Below are 6,000 nucleotides of genomic sequence, written 5' to 3'. Positions count from 1 at the left end.
ACACAGACATCCATGCCTTGAGTGGGATTCGAACCCACGATCCCAGCGCTCGAGCGATTCATGCCTTAGACCGCGCGGCCAGTGTGATCGGCTGTTCGTCGTTGTTTTCTAAAATACTAAGATCATTAAATAATCCAGAAATAAATGCTGCCTATGCCAAATTAAGTCTGTATCCGTCACGTGTTCTTGGAAATGACGCACGTGATGAGCACGGATATGACGTCCCCTTCAACTCATTTTGAAGACCCCTCAGTTATATTGTAGCATGTAGAGCCGTTGCTGGGAACCGATCTCGAAATAGGCAAAGAAGAAACATTAACTGCTAGACAAAAGACTTTTAATAAGCAAGAATAGACGGCCGCTGCTGAGGAACGGCACGGCAAACACGTTACTGCGGTAACGGATACGCATGCAACAATAGAGGAAACTGTGGGAAACGGTGTTTCCTACGCTGTCCGTGCAAGGGGGTTACATAACGGGAACACCAGCCTGGGAATTCGGTTTTCTAAAGGAAGAATTTTTAATAATATGCTATATATGTGATACGTACACTTCATGAGAGGCCAAGCATATTCATAAGAGACAAACCTATCCTCTCCTCAGAGAGGATGTTACATAAGGACTGTGACCGCAAGGGTTCAGTTGAAAAAATCTCTGGTCGTGAGTCTGGAAGGGTTTGACAGGTGTTGTGACAAGGAGGTTGATGTGAAATAGCCGCCAGCCTGGGAACTGGTGAATTGTAAGGGAGTCTGTGACGAGAAGACGTAGTCGGTGCAGTTAGCACGGAAGCTAAAGAATCTCCACTGTTAGATGCCGTTACCAGTAAACGAAAAGTGAAAACTGAGGAGACTTTATGTGTGCTGTAGTTACAGTGATATTTGGAGTGTGTAATTCAGTGAGACTGTTACAGTTATTTGTAGTCACGGATTTGTATGTGGTTAATAAATTTAATGTCCAATCCAAAACATCTTCTATAATCGCGAAACAAGTGAAAATATCATAACCTATAGCATATTTTGGTCACCCCTGTTCTATAAGGCCAGGATTGTTTTAGAAACATCTGCTTTTGACTGCGATCATGAGAATAATTGATGCTCTGGTGCCTAAACCGGGCTGTATCGGAACTAGGTAACACAGTACCTTGTACAGTACACCAAACTAAACAGCCAGTACCCCGAGGGAGTGAATTTAATGTAGATACCATTCAGGGGCTGCGCTTGCATTGGCTTCGCAGCCAATACAGATCGGCCGCGGGACATTGTGGAGCTTACACAAATCACACGGCATGCAGGGATTGCGTTGCTTACGTCATATGTCCTTCAGCAAATGGCAGGACAATCTGTCTCCACTGAGAAAGGAGATTTGGAGCCGGAAGACAGAGTTTATTCCATTATGGATGGAGCGCCCAAAGGAAAGCAGTGTCTACACACAACTTATTTTCCGTCATCTTCAGAAGTTAGGTCCCCTGGTCTGTTGGAACTGAGTTATTCCTCCCATCATGCGTTGCGTCTTCCTGTTCTGGTACCGAATTTGATCATGCCTTTTGAGTCTGTTTTCATCCATCCTCAAAATGTGTTAAAACCAACGATTCTTTTCGTCTTTCAGATTACAGCCGCTTAATTGCTTTCGTATTTCTGAGGAATTAGAAGAGATGAAGGAGACAAAAGACGTAGAAGAAGATGAAAGCGAAGCATTTCCCCTACACTTTTATGTCTTTCGTGCCTGATGGTTTTGGTTGGAAGACGCTGACTAATAGCTTTTACTGTTTTTTAGTCCAGGAAATATAGTGTGGCATATTCTCGCAGAGCAAGCATTGTCTAGTCACAACAGCCGGCCGTTACTAGGCAGCGGCCCGTAAATAGCAACAGAGGAATGGTGTTTTCTGCGCAGTCCTGTGTCGATTGCTGCGCAAGCAATAATGGAATTGTCATGGCATCGCTAAGCAATAATTTCACTGCAATAGAGGAGCGATGTTTTCTACGCGGTCTGTGCCGAAATGTTATGAGCAGGGCAAGTCAGTGAGCTAATCTCTGGGGTTCAGTTGTTAGGAACTATTGCTGTGAGAAGCTGGTATCTGAGGCCAGGGTCAGTTCGGGAACCCAGAGGAAGGGGAAGGTCGAACGTTGGAAGCTGCTGCCAAGCAACGGCTAGGGAAGACTGTAACAGACTGAGAAGACCTAGTCTCTCCTATAGTGATTGTGAAGTGTGTAGAGCATAATTTTCACTTGTGATTGCGAGTTATAAGACTTCAATAAAACGGATTACCAATCCGAACACCGTCTATAGTTACTAAAATCACGTGACAATTTTGTAACATTTAATCTGGGCACTTACTGTAGCATGTTATGGGAATTATCGCGTGTCTCATAGAGTTTAATGAGAAGACAAAGAGTGACGTCTCATGGATTGGAACGTTCTGCTATTTGGAAAGACACAGAAGTTTCGGATTAATATACTGCCTCCATCTTCAGGCAGGAGACCAGCAGAAGCAGGCAACAATCTCGATTTTTCGCCTTCTGCTGGTTTCTTGCTTGACTTACTCTTTAACCCTGAAGATGGAGGCGAAATATCACTCTGAAACGTCAGTCTCTGTCCGAAGTGCGCTACATTACAGCCCAGAAGACAGCTGCGAGAGCCTCAGACCCAAGATAAGAAGGAGACCTTTCAAATCTGTCTTCTAGTCATCACGTCAGAATTTGCGTTATCAGAGCATGGATATGCCTGTTAGCACCTAGATAGGCTAATGGTCGTTAAGTATATGGTCGTTTATTTCGTATCATCCCTCTGTCAGCGATGTGGCACCCCTCTAATCCACCCCAACTGACACGACACGCAAGTCCAAACCACCCGCTGTCTTTGCCAAGTCGCTCCATTTATCTCAACATTAATAAAAAGCAAGTGTAGTGTATTAGGGAAACATTTCATTATAGTATACTCCATCCACTGTGGGAACGAGGATACGTCATCGTTGATTAGTGACGTAGATCGTTACGTCATCATTAGAGAATTAATAAGTTATACTTTATAAATACGTGAGATATTCTTACGCCGGTGAGTAGTTTCAGACACACGCAAGACGTTCATGTCGCGAGGTTGCCTACGCAATGTATGACGTCACATTGTTCGTGAGGCAGACGGACTCTAGTAAAACTTTTCTCTCTCATCCTGTAAAGACCGTGTTTTTGTTTTTGTTTCGGAGAGTGAGGAGCCAACAGAAGAAGAAAAAAAGCTTTTCATTTCTTGTTTGTACGCTTCTTGTTTTAAATGCTCTTTCTTTTAGGAAGACAAACAACTTAGTGTCCCCGAGTGAAAGCATTGAAGTAGGGGGAGTGATGTAGTAGGGTGTGCCAGGAAAAACAGTCAATGTTTGTCTCAGTTATTTGGTAAACGAGAGAAGTGTTGTTTCTGTAGATGAAAGAGGTGAGAAGTTCTGAACCTGGAAGCATGGAAATGAAGTGTCAAGGGAAATGTTAGCCTGACCTGTGCCAACATACACAAAATAGAGGCAATAATCGCATCACCGGGGATACTGCCGAGTTCTTCGGCGTAACGGCATCACTCAACACTTGCATACACGGTGTGCCTGTTTCCACTTCCGGTCAGGTCACATGGTGACACGAATGAGCGTTATCGCGGTTTTCCTCGACATATCCAGGCAGTTGCCGGGTAGTAGGTAGATTAATCCACGAACGATCACTTCCAGATCCATTCCAATTCATCAGTCGTCTATTCAAGATCCTGAAAGCACTGGTAATTAAACCACAGAGCAGCAAACCCTAGAACAGCGAGGTTTCATTTCTCAGGCCTTTGCTTCAGATGTAAGAGTATAAACATTGGTAGCCGTAACTGAGCCACACTCATACATCGTATTGTGATGAATATGACCGTTTACTAGGCAACGGCTCGGCAAACACCGTCTGAAAGCCGGAATAGCAACATAAATGAAAGTCTATTTGATAAGAAACGGCTCACTTGTTTCCGCTATGATGGACAACGGGCCGAAATACGAACTGTTCGCTGTGGTGGCCCCTGTTCGTTCCCCCCGAAGTTATAAAAGAGTCATTCGTGAATTCAAGAGATTCAGTCATAAGGGAATTTAGAAATTGAGTGTTCAGCCGTGAAGTGTTAACCGGCGGACACCGGAAGCTGAAGAAGTGACCGACTCTTGAGTCAGAGAGAAGTCAGTCACGGGGAAGAGAAGACACTCGTAGTCCAGTACTGAATGGAGCGAGTCTTAGGCAGCCATTGACTGTGAGCTGATATAATTGATTGTAATTGTAACAGAAGTGCGAATAAATCCAGTCTCTAATCTAGAACCCATTGTTATTCGTCACGGAACCCCGCACACGTGACAGTATTTATAAACATGGATCTTAATATTTTTTCCTTGGCACTACAGCCCCAGTGGGCCTAGGCCTACCTCCATGAACTTCTCCGTTCACTTCGGTTTTTCTAGATCTTACACATTCGGTAGGACTCCTTGGGCGGGTGATCAGCTCGTCGCAAGGCCTCTACCTGTACACAAACACAGAAAAACGCACACACACAAAGAAAGAAACAAACAAAAAGTCACATAAAGAGTTAAGAAGACGTAGAAATTCCCTTACGAATCTCCCACGAAGTTTCGCCTTGAATTTAGAGCACCATGAACAAAATTTCTACCCCTAATGACAAGGGGATGGGTGCTTCATACTCTGCGTGACTTTATCCCCCACCCAGTTCCTAGTTTCCGTTCTAGTAACCAAAGACAATAGCGGGATCCTAGCGGGCTCGAGGCACTTAAAGGGGCTCTGCTAATGGCTTGCAGTGGAGCAAAGAGCAGTGTATCAGCTACATTGTCTTATGTCAACACACTGTGACTAGTAGCGTCCATTCCAAACATATGGAGCAGCGTCCCGTCATAAACACAGATGTTGCCAGCCTCCTCGGTGTTCACAACTGCGCCATGATCCTCAAAAGTTGTCCCTGTGCTTAACTGAGCACTACGCCATGAAGGCGTAAGGGGGAATGGGTGTATAGATCCACGTATTCTTCGGTACTAGTTTGAGGTAAGTGGTCAGCTTCCTGCCCCAGCCGTTTTCCCCCCGGTACCAACTGGATGGAGGTTTGGAGGACCCCAGAGTCGGTCTGGACGCTGTGACGGAGAAAAAATTCTTGACCCTAGCGGGACTCGAAGTCCGATACCCCGGCTCATTTATCGCTCCAGGGCTTTGGAGGAATGTATGTCAAGTGCTACTTGAGTTATCTGTGGTCAGTATCCAGATCGGGCGCCGTCAGATGGCAGCATTGCCAGTGAATGAAGTGGCCGTGGCCTAATCGCAGTACTGCCGCGAGATTTACCTGGAGGGACTGAGGCAATTCACGAAAATCTCAGGATTGTTAGTGTGCCGGCAGAGATTCGAACAGAGTACCTCCCGTGTACAAGTATGAAGCGACACCTATGCACAAACCTGTGTAGTTATTTGCGTTTTACGATGATAGTTTAAGTATCCACGTTTATGGCTCCAGTTTACCGTCTGCATTTGTGATCGTGTCAATTTTTGCCCTGAACGAAAGCTTCTCTCGTTTTTCACCATTATTATTATTATCATCATCATCTTTATCATTATTATTACTGCCTCTGTGGTCTAGTGGTCAGAGTTCCTGGCTACAGATGCAGAGGTCCGGGTTCAATTCCCGGCGCTACCAGATTTTCTGAGAAGTAGTGGGTCTGGAACGGGGTTCACTTAGCCTCGTGAGAATAACTGAGGAGCTATTTCAGGGAAATAGCGGCTCCGGTCTAGAAAACTGAGATTAAAGGCCGTGGGGGACCGTTGCGCTGACCACGCGACACCCTCTATCCGTTATGGTTGACACTAACTTCGCCGACAAGCGGCGGTCGCTCGGTCGGTATAGTTGCTTGCGGACTGCAGGCCACGGAGTTTGTTTTTGTTTATCATCATCATCATCATCATCATCATCATCATCATGGCTCTACAGCCCTTTGTTGCGCCCTGGCTG

Source organism: Cryptotermes secundus, unplaced genomic scaffold (assembly GCF_002891405.2).
Source record: "Cryptotermes secundus unplaced genomic scaffold, Csec_1.0 scaffold136, whole genome shotgun sequence".
Classification (NCBI taxonomy): domain Eukaryota; kingdom Metazoa; phylum Arthropoda; class Insecta; order Blattodea; family Kalotermitidae; genus Cryptotermes; species Cryptotermes secundus.
This window is presented reverse-complemented; position numbering follows the sequence as displayed.